Source organism: Xyrauchen texanus, chromosome 33, assembly GCF_025860055.1.
Source record: "Xyrauchen texanus isolate HMW12.3.18 chromosome 33, RBS_HiC_50CHRs, whole genome shotgun sequence".
NCBI lineage: Eukaryota > Metazoa > Chordata > Actinopteri > Cypriniformes > Catostomidae > Xyrauchen > Xyrauchen texanus.
In genome coordinates, this window is record NC_068308.1 from 13,823,078 (window position 1) to 13,846,556 (window position 23,479).

Genomic DNA, 23,479 nt, shown 5'->3' on the forward strand with positions numbered 1-23,479 from the left:
AGGTTCTCAGGATCACGTGAGAATCTGCCAGACTGAACTCCAGGCAAGAGTTGCTGACAGAGAACGCTTGCAGGTCCCCTACACACTCGATGAAGTTCGTCTTTAAGAAGAGGGCTTTCAGCAGCCTGATAGAGGGAGCTCTGGCTTGAGTGATCGTGTCTACGACTGCTGGTAGGTCACTTAGATCTTCCGCGTCATATCCAAGGGCCAGACGTGGAGGTTCCAGAGGTCTGGGCACGGATGTCAGATTATGCCCCATCCCTGAGAAAGAAGTTCCTTCCTCAGAGGAATCTGAGGTCCAAGAACCAAGTCTGGGTGGGCCAGTATGGGACCACGAGGGAGAGGGCACGTCTGTCCTGAGGGAGGCTCCCGTCAGGTAATACCAGAGCGGGTAGTGGGAGGATTCCGAGGAAGAGAACAGGTCTACCTGTGCTTTGCCAAATCGACTCCAAATCAACTGGACAACATGGGGTGGAGTCTTCACTCTTCACTGAGTGTTGCCTGCCATGACAGCACATCCTCTGTAGCTTTGAGGCTGCCCGGGATATGAGTGGCCCGCAGCGACTTCTGCCACTGCTGACTCCAGAGGAGGAGATGGCATGTGACGAGATGCGTAAGCAGCCTTGGTGATTTATATATACTACTTTCACTGTGTTGTTGGACCGGACCAACACATGCTTGCCCTGGATCACTGGCAATAGCCTCCGCAGGGCGAGTGGAAAAGCCAGCAACTCTAGGTAGTTGATGTGCCAACCCAGTTGCAGTCCTGACCAGGATCCTACGGCTGCTTGCCCTTTGCACATGGTGCCACTCGTGTCCTGGGGATGGGGCCTAGCGGTGGGGGGTTAGTGACTGAGGAGGAGGGCCTCTTGGGCCGTCCTCGAGACTCATCACAACCGGCGAGCCGTAGGTACGGCGCGGCTGGGCTTGAAACACGGGGAGGCCACGTTTGCGGGGCACTGGCTGCGGGTGCTCGGTGTCCAGCGGCCGAGACAACGCCGGCTGTGGACACTGATTACCTGACCAAGGAGTGAGGAAACTGCTCTCTGTTTTAAATAAAGAGAGTTACAAATCTGTCCATTACAATGGAAAATAGCAGTAAATATTTAGGGTTGGGAACCGAGAATCGGTTCTCATTCGGAACCAGTTTAATCAGAAAAACATATGATTTTAATTATATGATTTTAACTGTTCTTGAACTAGGGATGGGCATGATTACTGGAGTACTCGGACATGGCAGTAATGTTCGATCATGAAAACTATGATCGATGGTGGTCAAGCATGATGATTTTACTAAATTCGAAATTCAGTGACAATAACCTGACAACTAAACACAAATGAAAGAGTGAGCTTATTTAAAAATTTGAGATTGATCACGTTGTGATTTTGAGGGGTACATTGATTTTCAGAGACATCTCATAGCAACCAAACTGATATTCAATGCTGCAATGCTATCTTTATGATAATAAAAAGACAGTGTAATTAACAGGATTTTGAAGACCTATCTTTGCAAAACGTTTGCTAAACACATTTTATTATCATTTAATGTATAAACTTTGACTCGTTAATGGATATTATTTAATAAAAGTTAATGTTTGTCACTGACTGTAAACCTCCCTGCCCTGCATGCCGAAATGTTTGCGTGAAGTATCACACACCTGCATCTCGATGAAATGGGAGTTGAAGATCTCTGCAGGAGTTTCCAAGTTAGATGTCCGACATAAAGTGTCATTCCGTTGCACTTTCCCCAGTTGAAAGGTGGAAATTCAGACTCTCCTAGTTGAATGGAATGCTTCATGAATCATCACAGTGCCAACAATCGGAGCATTCTGGAACAGAATGCAGCGTTTTCAAAACTTCAAATTAAAACTTCAACTTAACACATAATAAAAACGTGGTAGTTATGGCGTCTCCTGTTAAGCCAACCGCAATTTGAAAATAGATGATTCAGATAGTCACTAAAAAAAACTAGTGAGTGCTTACTATAATTAATATGGTAACCTGAAGGAAGAACAGACAGACACACATTGTGCACATTCTTTCATTGAGTTGGACAGCGAATCTTCACATAATGACAAAATATGATGCATTATATTTTGATGATGCAATCATTTGTAAATTTTTTAACAGATTATTTATAGAGGATACACTGGAACAACAAGACGCACTGCAGCAGGCAAATAAATTAATCAGACATGTTATTATACTGTATATAGAGTTATGTACATGTCATTGCCCCTCGAGTACTCGACGAGTATGCGGATGGGACACTGTTCTTAGAAATTCTGACAGTGTTCAGGTATAGGAATCTTTAAGAGGAATCAGCATCGCAACGAGAATCTTTAAATGTTGTCATAAATAAAAAAAGTCCTATGACTTAAAGAGGAGAGTCAAATAAAATGATGTGTAATGATCAAAATGACTAACGGTGGTTTTGATGTAACCCGACACACTGCAAAGTTAGAATGGCTTTTAAAGAGCTTTTAACTGTAGGCATCAAACAGTTAATCTGCAACAAAGTTTGGGTTATTTAATTGTGTTGTGCATTGCATTCACTTCCTCTCCCATTTCCCAAAGCAGCATTTCAATGGCTCATTATTCAAAAGAATCCTGAAACGGAAGCGGTTTCAAGGTAAGAGGACACTTCTTTGTATCTATTTGGCATTTAACCACTGCAGTTCGGAGAAATAACACAAATGAATGAACCTTGTGTTATCTCAACAAGAACCCAAGCAGTGCATTTGACATGCACGTTGAGCCAAATGCAAAACAATGTCATGTGTTATTACTTCACCTTCAGCACATTAATACATACGAACTAGCTTTCACACTAATCAATGATATTTTGAAGGGTTCAAATTATTCAAGAGTAACCCAGCTGTGGAGCTTGACTGCAAACCACATGTTCTGAACAGAGCGGATGATATGTGGGTAAGACAGCACACATGTGACATGGACAACACCTCCATCTCATATCTCTACACAAATAAAGCCTGACCATCCACCATATCTTCCCATTCCACTCCTCCAGAGCAGAAACTATCTTTACGCCACTATACACGTATCCCATAACAGTAGATCGCTTATGATCAGTTCACTAAGTATGATTACATTTAAACGCAGACTCTCCCAGCGTCAGCTCATGTGGTAGAAATAACATCTTTAACCAGGGTAAATACACACAGCACACAGTCCATACCTCCTTGGTAACTGAGCCCAATTCAGTGGGTGGACAGAGTTTACATTGAGAGGCCAGTTTCAAAGTCAGAGACTTACGAAGTCTCAAACAACTGAACTGCACGTCTGGGTTTGGGTTCAGGGTTCACGACTTTGCTGGAAGTTTGGATAGTAGAAAAAAGTGTTTTCAGCACACGTCTGCGCTATTTAGAAAATATTGCATGTATAAATGTAGCGACAAAGGCATGATAACCTGAGCTGTCCAGAGAGATAAAGTAGCGAAAGGTTAAGCAGGCTCTACCGAGGTGACATTGAAAGGTGTGGACACTGAGCACTGGAGGAGAGTTGTTTGGACTAGGGGCTTTTACCATGACCAGTGTGGGTTTTTTATGGCCTTCTGGGGCAGAGGCAAAGCTTCCATCTGATACACATGCCTGTGTTATTGCTAAATGTGTGGCAGGGCCATAACTAAAACAAAGCTGGACCATAACAGATTCAGTTTGAATAAAACTTTATGAAAGACAATGAAGCGTTTTATTGTATATAATGCTTTAGATTTAGGATTAAGAATAGACTGAGAACAGTGTGTTGGACTTCTAAGACAGAGAGTTAAAGTCCCCTCTCTACATTTGGATGTTGTTGTTTTTTAGTCCAGTGTAAAATGCATGTCACAGTTTGAACACACACTATTTACCTTACACTTGGGACCATCAAAAAGCAACCAATAGACCATTTCAAACAATATTTGTTTGTTTGGGAAGTGACTTCTTCTTTCCTAGAATATTTCAGGTTGGTTGTCAAACACATTCAAAACAACAACAGGATGTGCTTCATTCATAGTGACACGTGGCGGTGACGTTATCCTGATTGTCATAAAATGTCAACATAGAAATTTGCTTTTCAACATGCTTTTTGGTGGCTGGATGCTCCCTGGATTTACCGCAAAATGAAGTGTTTAGATTTATGAAAAACAAAACAGAAATGGATGTCTGGACTGCAGAATGAAAAGCGAGATGAAAAGATACTGTAATGAGGAGGAGGGTGGGTGCCAGGCTGTGACTATGCACGCCCAGCCGCCAATCGGGTTAAAGAGGGATAAAGCAGCCGGAGGTGGGAGTTTGAATGAGAGAGAGCCACACACCGCTGCCGAAACCTGGGACCAATATAACAGGGTTCAAATGGGCAAGGAGGAGTCAGGAACCGGCTGAAAAGTCAAAGTAATATTTTATGTAAACTTAAACAAAAAGACACAAACGTAAACACACACGGCAGCTGCATGTGGATTTCTCTCTCTCGAACTGCCGCCTACAGCTGCCTTTATCCCTCTCCTCGGTTGATTAGCCCGATTGGGGGCCAGGCAGTGACTATTCACGCCTTCCTCCACATCACAGATGTGTACTAACAACTGTAGAATATTTAGTACACATTTTTATCTCTGGCAAGTAAATTAAATGTTTGCCAACTAAACATACATTTTATAGGAAGAGTCTAGCTGGCTAATTAAGAGTATTTCTTGAAAAGGCTCAAAAAGTGTCCCTTTTCTTCTGCCACCCCACGTCCACATAGTAATTTGGCTTCGCTATACCGACTGATCTCAGTTCAAGACACTCTGGGCTGCCAGTGAAGGGTTAAACTTTGGACACACGGAGACATGTGACAAAACAACATGGCTAAAATCACAATGGAGTTTGTCTTTGGGAAAAACACCAACAAAGCTACATCTGGTAAGAAACCAAATCAAATGTTTACATTGAAACTTGTTTGAGTCAAAATATTAGAGTCTCTCGTTTCATTGCAAATAGCATTTATTTCATTTTATTTAAGCGATTTATCGTGAAACGGCACACTCTGTGTACACTATAGTGGACCATAGCGCTAATATAAGAAATCCTATATTTACTGTGCATTATCACACTGAGAAATAAATTGTTGCTTTCAGAGGGTTTATATGAAATTAGGATGTACATAATGTGCATTTTGAACAGTTATGAGACCAGTGCAGACAGACAGGGAGCAAGGAAGTATCCTATAGCCTTTCTATGCAGCCAAGTGCATTCATTCCAAATATCCGACAAAAAGTTAAGTTTCAAGCTGCAGATGATGTTTGAACCACTCAACATGTTTAACAGACATATGACAATGGTAATCAGTACTTAGATTCAGAATTTATAATGTATTTTTATGTAATATAATGTATTATAATGTAATGTTTATTTTAACATGGTTGGCTGTGAATGGATGATGCTGGCCATTACTATGGAAATGGAATGGTGACAGGGGGTGCTTCAACAACCTCAGCACCCCTAATTCCCACGGCTATGGTAGCACCTAATAAACATGCAAAAAATAAATATCACTTAAAAAGAAACCTAGAGCAAATAGTTTTCCTTAAAATGTATGTCCTCACATGTGGACAATGGGACTAAGTTGTGAAATTTTAAATAATACCAAGAATTTTGGTTATTCATGAAATAAATAGTACTAAAAGGCATCAACAGTGCAATAACAATGTTTTCAAAAAGATTCATTAAGAAAGAATGTAATAAATAATCCAGGCAGTGTTGGGGATTTCCACCTTTAGCTGCGTGACCTGAGCTGATCACCAATCAAATGTCTAAAACACGGAAAATTAATAACAGTCTGTAAAAAGATTAACAACACCATAACTTCTAAAAAGAAAATACTAATATTATCTAATAATGTATACTCTTTATATAAAATTATAACAGTTTTCATATATTTTATGACCACAAATCTAAATCTATTTGTAGAAATGTTTCAAAGACTGTTTATACATTTTTAATTTGATTAAAGTTTGTATATTAGAATGGCACATTTTTACACTGGTTTTAAAGCATAATAGGGTAATATAGTGCAAGTTTGAATTGGAGAATTAGTGCTTTATATTTATATTACTACCCCATCCCAAACTTTCTGCTGAGGAAATTATTAAAAGCATCTAAACTATGATACATTTTCATCGCCTCATTTGTGTAGATCAGTGTCTCAGTGCTCAGTGTCAACAAGATATTGGTACACATCTGGATGAGTCACTTCAGGTAAATGTTTGATGTCCTTTGAGAAAAGTTATTGTCTCAAATTCTTATTTAAAAGATCCAGCAATGACACCTCAATCTATTTTCAGTTTTTACATACTGTTTATCTTATTTGTTCTGTTTTAGCTAGACTCATGAGCTTGTCATTTTGTGGCATGAGTTTGGGGAAGGACTATCTGTTTGTTGACCAATGGAAAACAGGGGGAGTTCTTGGGAAATTACATATTTCACCTTTAACTTTGTCTTTCGTCTATCCATTTCCACCAGTGTGACCCAGGTAGGCATTATTCTATTGACAGAATAATCTGCCAATCATAGTGCCAAAGAGGCCTTGTCTCCTCCTATGTGACTTTTCACATACAGTATATTTCACCCGCTACCCTCCTCACACTTGTTGCTTGATTTAAGACCTCAATGAAAATCCCCTTCACTGAAAATTTACACTGGTGTCACTTTTGGACAGTGTTGTTTTATGAGCGTTTTACAAACTATTTAGTCGCATATTTTGTAAAATGTATTTTTGTATGTTTTTCTTTTGTGCTGTCGATTATTTTCTCATCTGCATATAATCAGCATTGCCTTCCTTAGCCTCTTCGAAGAGAACCCCCATTTGAACACCACCAATAAAATGTCAAGAAACAAATGTTGTTGCAGAGGAGCTTCACAGATTTCTAATCATACAATCAGGATGACATCTAACAATCAGAAAGACACACACACATAGAAAAACATGTGTAAGCAAACATAACTCATCCGTATGAGGGTTATCATTTCCTGACCTCCATATGCACAGAGACAGTTGCTTGCACAGCTGGTGACTCCACTGAGTAACTGCAGCCCCGGCAGATACAAACTTTAACCATAATTTCACAGCATCAGAGCAAACATTATTTGTACTTTATCTTTTTTTTTATGTCTAGCACAACATTTTGTGTGTGAGTTAAACACACATTTTGAAAGTCAAAAAAAAGGTTTCCTTTTTAAGAGTTTCTTGTGTTGTGATTCTTGGGTTTTCACTGACAGACAGAGACATAAGGAAACAGCCCTTTTGGAAGTGTGACCTACTTTGTTCATGAACACACAAACACACACACACACATTTGCACACTCCCTAACCACACAAGTTGCTAGGCTTTATGTCTTGACGGTACATATATCACTAGAGATTAACAGAGGCATGCACTGCATAGCCAACAGATGTAGCAATTCGTCACTTTTTATCTCTTCCTATCTCTCTCTCTCTTTCTCTCTCATACACACTCACACACACACACACACACACACACACACACACACAATTCCACTATGTTTTACCACCTGATGCATAGTGTGAACTATATTCTTGGGAAGTGTGTGTGTGTGTTGGGGGGGGGGTGCTAGGTTTAAGTGGTTTATGAGGCCTTTTTTTAGGTTACACACGGTAATTACATATTACTATGGACATTACTAGTGTCCCCTTAATTGAAATATTTTAAAAATATACTAAACAATGTTTTATTGAAAATTAAAAAATGTAGAAAGTTTTCTGTGAGGGTTAGGGGATAGACCATAGACATTCATTATGTCTATGGACAGTCCCAATAAAACATGGAAACACAACATTGTGTGTGTGTGTGTGTGTGTGTGTGTGTGTGTGTGTGTGTGTGTGTGGGCATGTTTATGTTGTTTACGGGGACAATTTTTTTGGTTACAAACTGGTAATTACAAGGGTATTATGCTATAAATGTGGTTTATGAGGACATTTCTAGTTTCCCCAGAATTTAAATAGCTTAAAAAACATATTAAACAATGTTTTATTGAAAATGTAAAAATGCAGAAAGTTTTCTGTGAGGGTTAGGTTTAGGGGTTGTGTTAGGTTTAGGGGTTATGATCTATAGTTTGTACTGTATAAAAATCATTATGTCTATGAAGTCCTCATAATGATAGGTAGATCAACATCTGTGTGTGTGTGTGTGTGTGTGTGTGTGTGTGTGTGTGTGTGTGTGTGTGTGTGTGTGTGTGTGTGTGGTTTGGGGATGGGGGCAATAATAACTTCTTATGATTTCATAAACCACAACTTGGTATCCTCACAGAGATCTGTCAGAGACCACCAAGAGTCAGGCCAGACACATCGCTAGCTTCCCTGGAGATGAGTTTCTGAAGAAAACTTGACACTGATTATAGCCTCCTTGGTGACTAAGCACTTACCAGAGGAGTGGAGACATAAAGCATATTCCCACACAGACATCAAATAGTACTTATCTGTATATCACCTGAGGCTCTTTGGCTGCAGTAACACACTGCTCTTTCACTGAAGATGAAAAAAGCATGAGATAAGCATGGAGATGTCAGTTCACTCGGCGGCCATATTGGTAATGCGTCTGGGCCAGCCTGATCTCATGAAAAGTATGTGACTGTGGCGACAGTTTTGCAAAATGGTATGACGTGGTTCATTGCATGTATTGCAGCAGTTCCAAGATCAAATATCCACTGTGTGGCTGAGGCAACAACATCATTATGGTGCTTCTATGACACTTTTGACTCATGTGCCGACTCACATGAAACTAAATGTTAATAAACTGATAATTTGCCATTTTACCTGTGATTTGTATGAAAGGAAATAAAAATCATCGTTATAGTGCCTCTAGTGTTGATTTCACCAGAAAACTGCCAAAATAGGTATAGTAACATGGTTTCAACCAGGTCTGTCCAGGCAGCTATTTCCTCATGCAAGGAAAGCTACTATCTATGTGAATGGCGAAAGACCAAAATTGTAAAAAATGTTGGTCAAGATTACGTAACATTTGTCAGTGAAATTGTTGCTTAGTTATAAAAATGAAGCATGGTCTTTCAGTGAGTGTGTGGAGTCTTCAGCATAAGTCCAATAAATACAGACATAATATATCAGTGCAGGCACAACAGCTGAACAAAGAAAGTAAAAAAGATGCCAGGTGAGTTAGCTGAGACAGGGTAGCATTACCATTCAGGTCTGTTTTTAACATTTAACACTGAGTTTCTGTAACCCACTAAAATTCCGTAGAAGGACAGCAGGAATGAGCTGAGAATTAAGAGAGTGGACTTATCTTCAAACTTATCTTTGTCTTTTCCCCTAAAGCTAGTGACCCACTAACTGTTTTGGTACAGCAAGACACTGATTGTTGTACAAGATGATTGTTTACTTTCCCAAATTGCTCTAAGTTTCACATTGCATTTGCATTATAAATGACAGTACAATAAAAACATATTGACATTCATAGGTTCCATGAAGTCATTAAGAGACTAACTTTTAACATGGCTTATATTTCATACAGGTATCATGGCAGTTTTTGGTGAAATAAACACTAGAGGCGCTACAACATATACCATATACCATAGCTTAACAACCCTCGAGCAATCTGTATGGAGCAAATTAATGGGATTTCACTTCCGGGACACTACAGTTGTGCTCTACTGATTTGCATCACCACTTAATTGCTCTCTTTCCTTGATTCCTTTCTCTTTTGTTCTCGCCCAGACCAACACTCCTATTTCTGACCTCAGTGTTGCTTTCTTATGTTTGTAATTTCACCCCTTAACTAGCAAAACATGACCAAAGCAACATTTGGTCTCCAGATTTACCTCCCTTACACTTTTCTCATCCAACATCTCTCCAACCCATGCCTAGCCAACGTTTCCTTGATTACCTCACCCATGCTTAAACACCACACAAAAAAGAGCACCAAGGAACGTCTGCAAAATTAAGAGAGAAGACAGATTACTCATCCAAAGTAGTTTAGAATGAAAAAGGATATCCTTTCACAGATCAGTGCATTAAAGCTGGCAAAATCTGAAGTTACTAAATCTTGTTACAGACTAGGCACCACAATCATAAAGCATTTGATATTAATAAAGAAGCAGCTGAAAATCAATCAATATTTTGGAGACACACAAGAACATTGTGTGCTTGATGGGCAGACCATTTTGCCATTCTGTGCAGGACTATTCTCTTTAACACTGCTTTAGCAGACGGTAACTTGATCAATTTGAGTGTTCCAATAATGACAAGTATGTCTGAAAAATATTGTCCACTCAAACTCTGAATGACCTAGCAGAGTCTTCATTTTGACAACAGTTCAGATCATTAGCTTTGTCATATTTTGCTCCTCTTTGAAACATGAAGTGGTATTTACTTTGGATAAATTTACACACTGTGACTCCCATTATGCAATTTCGTTTTTCCTCTAACGGTCTATCGATTATGCTATCACATTCAATATTACTTCATTTTAAATGTTGACAGTGACCAAGGGGTTTCAAGGACAACCAGAATTGGCAAGTCGGTTCACTAGGCGGCCATCTTAGCCAGTCAAGTACAGCCTCAATCTGCTTGAATTGGAAAAGACTAAAATCTCCACAACTGTTTGTCAAGATTCCAATCACATACAGTGTTTGGTAGTAACTAACTAAAAGTAGCGACACTACAAACTTAACTACATTTTTCAGTAGCATGACAGTAGCTGAGTGTAGCTTTTCTAATAACATCCTTCTTTTTCATACGTGTTTTGCTGTTTAGCTTCACAAAACTTTACATTTGTCACATTGAATTGCAAACGTAATCAAAACACACTCACCTAAACCAACCTCTTTCTCTCTCATATGTAGTACTGGAAAATCAAATCATTTCAAGTGAATCTGTGTAATCAAGTGAATCATGTAAATTAACTAATAAAATAAACTATTCAATTATATTTACAGTTGCAGAAACTTAAATCGTTTGTTCAGATGGTTCATGTAAATGAGTTCACATGCATGATTCACTTAAGCACAGTTACCTACCAGCTGGCTACCATTACAGAGCCTTACTCAATGTCTTCTGTTTTAAAGATAAATATTTAGTTAAATCTGTGTATATCTGTATTCTGAATAAGTTATGTAAAATAGGATGTTTTCTAGTTTAATTCATTTATATTTAGTATAAATGTATATGTTCAACTTCATGTTGTCACCCTAATTGTTTAATGTACACATAACTATTAGGCAATAAATATAAATAATACTGTATCTTATGATTTTAGTATATTTTATATATATATATATATATATATATATATATATATATATATATATATACACACACACACATACATACAGAATATATTATATACTAATTACATAGCTCTATGCTAGTTAGTTACATTTTTAGTAACATTTAGTGTACCCAGCTCTTTTTTTTTTTTTAAAGAGTAGCTTTACTAACATATACAGTAAGAATATTTACTTTAAGTTATTAGAAGCTTGTAGTTTGAGAAGTTACAGTTTCAAAGTTGCTTCCCAAAAACTCATAACATTAAAATCAGAAAAACAAAATGTGTACCAACGCTTTTGTTAACTGACATGTCATTTTTATTTGTATAGAGCTTTTCGCAATACACAATGTATCAAAGCAACTTTACAGAAAATCATGCTGTAATGGCTAATGTCTTAAATGTCTTAAAGTCCCCATTGAGCAGTTTCATTGAAAAATGTAATTGAAAACCATGCCTTTTTGTCTATGTATTCAATTTTAAGACAAGCAATACAAGCTTTGGTCAGTGAGAATTTTACTGCCGGTGCAGTTAATTCAGATATGTGTTCTACAGTAAAAACAGGCGATGCCTCTATCAAAAATGTCTTCCATTCTTCAGTCAACAATGTGACTGGTTCTCAAGATGGCGTGACTACAGCCACCATATTAAAGGGATAGTTCACCCCAAAATCAATATTTAAGTTTTTTTTTTACAGTAAATCTCCACTTTCACATTCACATTATTCTGCTTTTGTTTCTAGCAATTCAAATTCTTTGTGCATATCACCACCTACTGAGCAGTGAGGAGAATTTATAGTAAAAAAGGACTTACATATTGATCAGTTTCTCACCCACACCTATCATAGTGCTTCTTATGATATGGATTTAACCACTGGAGTCTTATGGATAACTTGAATGCTGCCTTTATGTGCTTTTTGGACCTTCAAAGTTCTGGCCAACATTCACTTGCATTGTATGGACCTACAGAGCTGAAATATTCTTCTTTGTTTATTTAAGCAGAAGAAAGTCAAACTATACCTTTGAGCATTAAAATTTTGCCCATTAATGTTTATACAAATGGACCCATATCTTCCTCTTCTAATGTGTCTTAAAATACAAAACTGAAGGGGTACTGTTAGATTACATATCAAACTGCAAATGCCACATACTTGCGACAGACTAAGAGGTCTGAGGCACGCAAACACACAACGTTCCATATGTGCATGAGCAAACACATGCATGAGCATGTGACTTTGTGGCACCCCCGAGGATTTGTTTCCTCTTGTCACTCATCAGGACATTGATGATGTAATTCTCATTTGTCATAATGATTGACTGGTAAGAGGGAGCTTGGGATGAGTGACAAACACTCGTTTTCCCCGGTTCAGTTTCATCCCACGTGTGCAACTCCCTCTGCCAACCCCCTTTTAATAAGATGTCCTCTATCTGGGTAGGAGGGTGGATGCCATTCCCAATTCATCCATCAATCAGTGAAAAGGGTGTCTGGTGGAGTGTTGGGGGGTCTTTTAAGTCCAGTGAGAGAGGGTGAGAAGAAGGTCACCTGCTTCTGACTTACAAAATGAGACATGATCCAAAAGCCTGACATGTGGCTGACAGAAGACCGGGACAGATGAATACAAGACCAAGCATGAAATATCTCATAAATATTTTTGAAAAGAAAGTAAAGGGATATTCTGTTGCATCTGGATCACTGATAAATAGTTTCTTTGAGCAAAGTGTTTCTGATATTTGAAAAAATAATGAAATCCAGAAGTTTCTCTGGCTCTGTGTCCCCTAACACAATTTCCATTGTACAACAGGAAATATGAAGCATGTTCTCAAATTGGCTTTTGCAGAGCCTGTGTGAGTACATATCTGCACGTGGCCTGGTTATCCATTTAGATTAGAGATGGACTAACTGGTAGGAACATGATGGACATTGTGAAGACCTGGCAAACAGACTGCTGTGAGACCCAGCAATGCATTAGTCTCTCACTCTCTCTCACTCATGCACATATGTGCATACATCTGTTCCACATTAACACAAATTAAATGCCTCAAAGGTGTTTGAAAACACTGTGGTGATCATTTTCATCTTGAAATAATCTACGGTTTAGATTGCGCCAAATTCAAATTTATAGCGTATACGCAACAGAGAGATTTACTTCAGAGAAGACAGCAGGATGATGACATGATAGAAAGCCTCTCAGCATCTGAAGTGATACCAGTTGGAAAACTACAGATGTTTCTTGAACTTATAGGCCAAACTTTATGTGTGAATGTCCTTATAGATTGTTTCACATATCATAGTTTGACAGACAGCGCTTATTGAAGAGCTTATGACACCATCTTTTGTCAAATGTCACCTTCTAGCATGAGTTATGAAGGCCACCTAATGCTATGTTACACTCAGTGTCATAGATATGACAGCACTAAAGCAGCTTGTGGGCCTATGTGGTTGCTATGGTGAGCAGACAGAACAATGCAACTAGACATCAGCGATCTGTCGTAGAGGACCAGAAAGAAGACATGAAGATTTCATACCCATCATAAGTAACACTGGGTTACTTGTGCTGTTAATGTGCTGTCAGTGGTCATTAATCAAAATCAGACTTCTCTGTCAATCCAACTATCCATGCATCCATTTAGCCATCCATCCAACTGTCCTTCTGTCCATCCACCATCCAACAGTCTGTGTGTTTGTCTCCAAACCTTTTCCTCCCCTTTGTGCTGCTCTGTCCACAGATACTCATCATTGAATTTGACAGAATATTAGGCACAATGCTGCATCACCCCCTACTGGTCTCACATTCATCATTGTCAGCTTTTCAAAACACACATGGTTGTCAATGATGTGATAGTGTGACTCCTACTCACTGAGATTTTATTTATTTTTTTGTTGGATGGAACAAGTGTCAATTTCAGATGTCAAAAGAAATTACAAGACAGACCTCTAAAAAACAACAGATAATTTTCCTGTGTATGTCTGTGTGTATTGGTGCTCCATGTGATGAATGAAGAGCTGACATGGGAGTTGATCCATCAGGGGCCCAGACAGTCCAGACAGGCCCACATGCTGAGGCCCACATTCTCACTGACCACCCTCAGAGAGGCGGGCCACATCTTTGACAGGAAATGACCTCAGCAGCAACCCTCTCAATAATGGTCATATCCATTAGAATGAGCTTTTATAGCATGGCATCAGCACTCTAGACACAACAACACATGCACTTTAGCCAGAGAAGCTACCATTGTTGAAACAGATGGCCAAATTTGTGTTTTATCTGTGTGAGTGGCAAATATCAATTTGCTAGAACTGTTTGTCCTACATAAAACTTTAAACCAAAAATAATTTCTTTAGAACACATATGTTTTGTGGTATACTATTGGTTATCTTATTGGTGTATGAGTGTGAGTGTGAATGTGTGTGTGTGAATGGGTGAATGGGACACAGTGTAATGTGCTTTGGTAACCTCTAAGGCTAAAAAAAAAAAAAGGCTCTAGACCAGATGTATAACTTCAGTAATCAAAACATTGTTTGAATGTAACTGTATTCTAATTACCAATTATTTAAATTGTAACTGTAGTGGAATACAGTTACTTATATTTTGTATTTTAAATACATAATCCCATTAAATGTATTCCGTTACTCCCCAACCCTGCATTTAATATTTAGTCCTTTTAGATGGATAACATTTATACATATAAATTATGCAATCCAAAGTGCATTTGAACAGCGGTGAAACACTTTCTTATGACGTGTTACATTCATGCAAGCAGACAGAGAAGTACATTTGGAGCAGAAGAAATAGAAATAAACCTTGTGTAAATTGTCAGCTTTATGCTAAACTAAAATGCTATTCCTAGCCATATTACATGCACATGTTACCAGGCACAAACATATTTTTTATCAAGAAAATTCATGTTGGATAATAATTAATTTTTTTCTAGTAAGACCTTTGATATTAGGGCAAAAATCATATTCTTGATAATAAGTTTTGTATTGTTTTCCTGTAAAAATATCTAAAAATCTATAAAAAAAAAATAAAAAAAAAACACTGCATAAGATATTTAGCTTTTTCAGAGAATGTATTTTTAACATGTGTATTTTGTCTTATTGTTTTTATAGTCAAAACAAGTGAAAAAAATCTACGAGTGCTGAAGAAGTAATCGACAGTATTTAGAATACGTTACTGACCTTGAGTAATCTAACGCAATATTTTACAAATTATATTTTACAGCATGTATTCTGTAATCTGTAGTGGAATACATTTCAAAAGTAACCCTCCATATCCTGATTACAAATACATGTTATTTACAAGCAACATGAAATCAACTTGCAATGCATTTAAGATGCATACTTTTTTAAATCAGTATTAGTGTTCCGTGGGTTTCAAACTCATAACATTGCTGTTGCTAGAGGTATGTTTAATCAGTTGAACTACAGGAACGCATTGAATCGCCCTGTGAGGAGGTTTAAAAAAAGTATGTGGCTTCTTCCTACTCTGCGGAAAAGACCAGTTTGTATTGGTTTGTTGCTGATCAAGCTGGTGGACAATCTTAGCTATGCTGTTCAGAAGCATAACTTGGTAACTTGGTAGCTTGTCAACCAACAGATCAGAGAATATGATGTTAAATTCCTTTTCTCCTTTCGACTCTAAAGCATGCTTATACTCTGTTCATACAATCAGAAAGATGGTCAGAAATCCATTAAAGAGGAAATGAGGAGAAACCTTACTGAAAACCTTATTGTTTTTTCTATCATAATGATAATAGCAATTTGATTATTGCATGTGGTTGCTTGTAGTGTAATAGTGAGACCAGATGACACTAAACTCTTTTCATTCAAACATGAGCACTCCCATCTGCTAGTTTGTGATTACTCAGATACCCTGTGCCCTGACAGTTAAAGGCTCTGTAAGCAATTTCAGCCATTCTACTTCCATGAGACTGAGCCATTGGATTAGCCACACCCCCTCTTTCCTAAACCTGAACCAAAGATACCAAAGATACCAAAATTAGCTTTATTGAGAGCAGAAAGGTTCGTTAAAAATGACAGTAGTAAAACAGCACCTTTAACTCTTCTGCATAATCTCAGTTTTTAGAATAAACCCCTTAATCTCTCACACACCAGTGATTGTTTCAGATTATGTGCCTCGGTTGAATTCTGAAACATAGAGTTCTTGTAGCTCAGTATGGAGCTAGCAATGTTATTGTGATTGACCTGTGATTGTTTCAAATTGTGCGCCTTTGTACTTGTCACATTACAGAGACTGCACTTATCAGAGTTACAAATGACTTGCTCTTATCATCTGATGATGGCTACATTTATCTTCTAGTGCTTTTAGATCTTAGTGCAACCTTCGACACCATAGATCATGACATTCTCTTGAATAGGCTTAAGAATTATGTTGGCATTAGTGGACTTGCATTACTATGGTTTAGGTCCTATTTAGCAGACCGCTACCACTTTGTCTGTGTAAACGAGCCATTTTCAAATCAAACAAAAGTTAAGATTGGAGAGCCACAAGTATCAGATTTAGGGCCTCTGCTTTTCTACTTTTACATGCTTACCCTGGGAGATATTATCAGGTATCGTGGAATAAGTTTCCAATATATAATATATTTCTTCAAAACCCAACAGAATTTCACAATTTTTCAAATTAGCAGTGTATCAATGAAATCAAAGATTGGATAGCCAGAGATTTCCTTCTACTCAGTGGTACTAATTATTGGAGCAAAAACCTCTAAAAATAAGCCGCTAATATATTTTTTGACTCTTGGTGGATGTACTGTTACATCGTCTTTTACAGCAAATAACTTGTGTGTTATATTTGATACCAAACTGTCCTTTAAATATCTAATTTCCAATGTTTGTTGAACAGCATTTTTCCACCTCAGAAATATTGCTAAGTTCCGACACATGCTCTCTGTTGCTGATGCTAAATTACTATTTAATTATTTATTTTTATACACGCATATTACAATCATATTGAATCAAACTACACAATGATGACTCTAAGACATTATACAGTAGATATTACAGTTTAATTTTCTGTTAATTCATGATTCTCTGTAAAGCTGTTTTGAATCGGTGTGTTGTGAAAAGCGCTATACAAATAAAAATGACTTGATTTGACTACTAAAACTTCAAGAATCCCTGTGAGCATGGCAGTGAGCATGGCAGTAGCAATGCCAAGGTCATGGATTTAATACCTCATTAAATCCAGCACACATAAAATATATACCTGGAATGCATTGTAAGCCACATTGGATGGCATATTCTAAATGTAGACTTCAGAACTTTGGGCTTTCAGCTGACACATTGGGTTGTCCCCTCAATTTTGGAATCCATTTGTCTCTTCACATTCCTTTCCTCATGACATTCTTTCACCGCATTAGTCTCTCACTTTCTTTATAACATCTTGAGTAGTATCTCTGTTGGTAAGTGGACCTCCTTCAGCACTCCCGCAGGTTTGTTAGTAGTTTTGATTACTGTGGGGAACTACTGTGAGTGTACACTGATCATTTCCACTCTCTCAGGAATCCATTGCAATCTAATTGAGTTGGGTTCACAAACCATCACAGGCCACGCACACAGGCCATACAGGATATGTGTACCCCCAGCTCCATCACCTCTTCATGCCAGCCACCAGCAAACTGATCACTTCCATATGCACTATGTTGTCAGGTTGGTCCTAGATGTGCCCCTGTGTTCTCTTTACTTCTGATTTTCTCACATGGATACATTCCACACATTACCCTTTCACCACACGCTAGTGGAAATAAGATGACTCTGGGAGATTCCTCTGCACTTCCTACTCTGTTCCTCCAGATGAAGACTATTTAGGAGAGCCCCAATATTTGAGGGCTGCCTCACAGCTGAGGTCATTATTGTGGATGTTTTGCTTCCATTATTGGGATTATCAGGTATGTACAGTGGATATTAACTAAAAGAAACTTTATCTGGCACCACAGCCCCAGGTCTTAATCTAGGATGGTCTTATAAGCAGTCAAGGGCGTTCTTTCCCATGACAAAACACCAATATTCCCTGTGCAAATAAACAGAGAGGCCTTCCCCTGCTTCTGCTCAAACTCCCCTTGACGGCAAATAATCACCACCGTACACCTAACCCTTAATCAAAACACTCCAACAGTCTGACAATGGTAGATCCCCACTTGTTTTGAGGACACCCCACTACTCTCCAGGCTTTGAAAAAAGTTTAACGGCTGGGGGAGCAGGGCTGAGGATTATCAAAGGAGACAGAGAATTCCGTGTGTTGGTTTCAGAAGGGGATGATGACTTGTCAGTACTGAGAAACCAGGCCGCACCCTCCTGGAGGTTCCAGCATTTTCTGAATTCAGATGAAATATAGATGAAGAAAATGGAAACAACGACACACATCCTCCAACTTCAAGCCACCAGATTCACCTGTAATTACAACAATTTGCAGAAAAAAAGCACCCTAAAGCATATTCTTTTCTCAAATGCATCTACACAGCAGTACCTCTTTTGGCCTCTCAAATTTCATTCACCTATGCAGCAAACTTTTTACATTTCAAAGTTTATCACTGTCATGTTATGATTATGAGGAAATCTTGGGAAGCGGCCACCTCCTCAGCCTTTCATCTAACCATCTGACCATGTTATGCTTGAGTTATTTCAATGGTTAAGTCACATTCTAATATACGTAGTGGAGCAGGGAAAAGACCATTTTCAATATCCGCAAATTACCTTGGCATGATTTGTGAAGCCTTGCCTGGCAACAACCAAAGACGTGACTGACTCACAGATGGCAGAGATTAACTTTAGGGTCTAAAATTATGCTGGAGCACACCCAAAGCTACCTTATCAAACTGAGTATACAAAGTCAATTGCAATCCAATAAAAATTACTGACCTGGATTATGCCCTCATAATGATTCATCCTCAGATTTGGAGGAACCTAGTTGAGACTTAATATGGTGGAGTTCTATCAAATTGGCTCAGAATATCAGAGGGCTCAAGGAGAAAGCCAGTCACTTGTTACGGTCCTTAATACCAGACCTTCACCACAGTTCAGTGGTCTGGCAATCGCCTCCAAATTGAGGAATAAACTCATCTGGACTTACTCTGCATAGAGTGATACAACATCTTTGAATTCAGTGGGGGATTGGGTTTCACAGAGCTCATTTGCAAGAAAGCTTCCATGGCCAGGAGAGAAAGTAGTTCTCTAGTCAAAAGCTGTAGCCAACAATGATTTTAATAGGAAACATCCGTATATGCCAGCCGCTCACCAACATTAAAGTAATTGCCCTGTTTGAAATCATTGTCTTGAGCAATAATGTTAAAAGGAAGGTAGAGGGAGAGTGCAGGAGCTCATGCAGAATCACAAACATGAATTCTTTGTAGGGGAGGACTGTTGTGTTTCAGAAAAAAAAAAGCAGGATGATGTGGCATCTACCCTACCACTAAAAATAAAAAAAATGTGCATATCCAGATTGTATCCAGATGAGTTTTTGCTAGTCTGGATAGCAAAAAAACACATGAAATCAGATTTTTCGGAATCTGATTCAATCCACATTGGGAAGTGGTTTCAAATTAAATTGAAATCTAATTTATTTCAGATGCATCTCAGTCCAGAAGTTCTGGTTACTCAATTCGGATTTCAAATGGTCTTTTGCATCACTCTTAATCCGATACACAATGATGACGCCAAAATCGGTGACTGCAGCACGGAATATCACAATATTTATCTGTCTCCTCCATTGCTGAGTTTTTCTTGTGAGACGCAGGTATTATGCGACTGGACAGAGTGCTTATTTGGAGAGCAAAATGATGCACCTCCATTTTTCCTGCATCTGTTTTGAAAGCATCGTCACTTGGGTACGTCTACGTCGTTACAAAGCAACCCATCCAGATAGGTTAGATATGTCTGAACGCGCAAATCTGATTTGATCACTTGCAATTAATAGTGCGGACAGTCTGCCTGAAAGATCTGATTTGAGAAAAAAATCAGATTTGACTGCAGTCTGAACATAGCCATAGAAACACTTTTGGTGGGTTGCACCAATAAGGATTAAATTAAGAAGAGTTTAGAACTAATACAGGGTTTGATGATCCAAGTTTTATTTTAATTTAAGTTGTGTTGCACCACTTCATTTTAAATATGGTTTAACAAATAAGAGATTAAACTTTTAACCTGTGATTAAAATGGTCACCTGCGATTCATTTTGTCCGCCATGATGGATTCTGAGCCTAGCTGTAGATCCTTCATACTCAGGGGCGATCAAGGAAAATGTTGCAGCAGTGTCTACAGTGTCACAAGCTTTAAAATATGGCATTATAATTTTAGAAATAAGGACTACAGGTGTCTTGGATCAACCACTTCCCCTCATCAATGCTACTATTGTGGCCAGAAATGTGCAGTCCATGCTGCCAACTTAAATGAGTATAAGAGAGGAGGGGAGCAATAACGATCACCTGTTGCTTGTAACTGCTTTTGTTAAATGCGAAATTACGCTCTACTCTCGCTTCTCGAGAGACCCATCTCTGTCCATTGTCTCCGCATTAAAGGATGGAAAAGTAGGTAATCGCACTGCCACCATGATGAGCCGCCGCACTCACACACCGAATTTGGAAGAACATTTCGGACCATAATAAACATAAATAATATGATACACGTCTCTCAGAGGGCTGACGGCACATCCACTGCTGCAAGTTTAAAGTGAATCCTTAACTGATATTTAAATAAGAGTTTAAAGTATTGGAGCAACAGGATTAAAGTTCATTTAGATTTACTGTACAATTAAAATCAGGATCAAATCGATGACAAAAAATGTAACCCTGTTTATTTTTAAACAAGGTTTAAAGTTTGGTGCAACAAAATAATCAGATAAACCTTGATTTAATATAAATGTAAAATTAATCCTTGTTGGTGCAACCCACACTTAGTGCTGTAAGAAAGGGAAAAACAGAGGGGAGGCAGTGTAGATAAATAAAGACTGCTCTTATGCTTGGTTCTTTTAGTCCACCTTTGAGGCTTTGGGTGTTCTGTGCAACCAACTCTGCAAGGTTTCAAGCCTTCAAAATCAGTCGGCGGTTTGGGATCTCACATCATTACCATTTTGAGCAGCCTATAAAAGAATTTGAAACGGTCGTCTTGAGAATAATAAAGAGCATAGGGAAACAAATGCCATCAAGGAAAACCTGTGAATGAGTCCAACATATAAAAGCCCTTCTGCATGAAGATGTGAAAAATATGTGAGGGCTGGGCTGAAAGGAGACTTAGGAGATTTAAGTAGTCAAGTCAAGACCAAGCCATCTAGGTTAAGACCTCAAAAACCATTTCACATGATGTCATTCTCCAGTGTCCTGTCACCTTGTGAAATTTCATGGTCCAGAATTGGTGCATTGATGTTCTGTAATGCCGCAGCTGGATCTGGGGCTCTTTTAGCAAGTGCTCCAACAAGAGTCCTCACTTCTCCCCAGGTGTGTGGCAGAAGAACTGAGGGTTTTGGGCTCGTCATATGGTTCTTATCCTGTTATTTGCCATTAGTGTTGGACTGCAGCCCTGACACTTACTCTCTGATCTGCAGTTGATCCGATTCCAAAGCAGAGGCCGTTTGGGTTTAAGGGCAGAATTCGGGCTCTGTCTGGTAATGAGGAAGAGTGGGGGATGGGGGTTCAAATTATACATTTTTGGAATTATCCAAAAAGTGTGAAACTATTTTTTACTTGTGTTTTATTTAGGGTACATACAATTTTGCTAATGTTGATAAATAATTATTTTTATTTCAAAAAACTTCAAACATTTCATTTCCACCCCATAATGCTATTAAACACAATACAGAATATGAGATGTGGTAGAAATCACACTGTGTGAGAGTTTTCATGACTTTCAAGCATACTGTTGGAGATTGTTAATAGACAAAAATTTTTTAAAGACTTTACTTCCTAGAAGTCTGCAGTGCTAAAAGTGCTTGAATAAACCCAGTTACAAGTATATGAAGTGAGTGGAACAACACTAGATTACCTCAGATTGAAGTACAGCAGATGTTTGCATATCAGAATGAAAGAGATGAACAGCAAATTCTTGGAGTGTTCGGGGTTAAGGGGCAGTTTCCTTGAGGGGTTGGGCTGATAAAGACATCTGACCATATCTTGGATGAGAGAGAGTACATCTAACTTACATTTACACCATGTCAGAGCCCATACTGTCTTTGCTTTGACTTTTTTTGCATCTCACTGGCTCCATCATATTTGTACTGTAACTACATCTGTGCTAATGCTCTGACTAGCCATTCTGGTGTCATCTTTACTACAACTGAGACCACCCTTCATTTGAAGCTAATACAACAGCATGTATATTATACATTTGAGGTTTACCATCTAAAATATATATAATTATGATAAGGTCTGAACACCCTGCATGCCTTTCTGAATGATTAATAGCTAACTGACAAATATAATGTAAGAATAATCTTTTTGGATCTTAACAGAAGTAAATGGGATCTATACCCAGTCAGAATGACATAAAGTGTGCTTAAAAGGGTAGTTCACAAAAAAGTTCTGAAATAATTTTTTCACCCTCAGCTATTTTTTTTGGTGAACTACGACTGTCAGAAACCCCCTTGAGCATATTATGGTTTATGCATGTGTGTGTGTATACATTCGGTGTGTGTTCTTATTTGCTCAGACCCTCTTTGTTTGAAGCTTTTCTGCATTGACTGCCCCTTGCTGCTATTTTGTGTCAGACTGCCTTTGCAACCTCAATAGTTTTGGATGCTGTTGGCTCAGCCCTCATGGAGCCACTTCACACAAGCTTTAGCCTAAGCCAGATCAATTCTCAAAAAACACCGCGTCACCCCAGCCACAGACAGTAAGTGAGTTGGCGTCCTATTAATGGTCTGCTGGTTACCGCCACTCAATTGCCAAGCAGTCATTGTACACTGCTATGAGAAAATGAGAGAGACCATGTTTTGGGTCCTTCATTAATTATTTCCAAACTCATGGGAGATTTCCTGGTGTGGTGATAGCAATTGTAGTAACAGCGCAGATGGGTTTTTGTAAAACATTATCTAGTTTGTCAGTGAAGTTGAATTGCAAATGTGAATGTGCAAAGTCACGTCTTAAAAATAGAACATGACATCATTGCACTTGTTTGTTGACATCAAACAAGTCATGTCCAAGCCACTCCCTGATGTGTCACTTATGTCTCTGTGGGATTTTATTGCTTTAAGAG

General features: G+C 38.5%; 1 long non-coding RNA gene across 1 annotated transcript in view; it reads right to left on the bottom strand.

Annotated features, from left to right (window-relative positions):
• Window positions 1-23,479, bottom strand: part of LOC127627263 (uncharacterized) — a 32,429-nt gene that overhangs the window by 3,257 nt on the left and 5,693 nt on the right. Inside the window, exon 2 of the long non-coding RNA XR_007968538.1 lies at window positions 1,659-1,829. This is a non-coding gene — a long non-coding RNA (uncharacterized LOC127627263). The remainder of the gene's footprint in view (window positions 1-1,658; window positions 1,830-23,479) is intronic.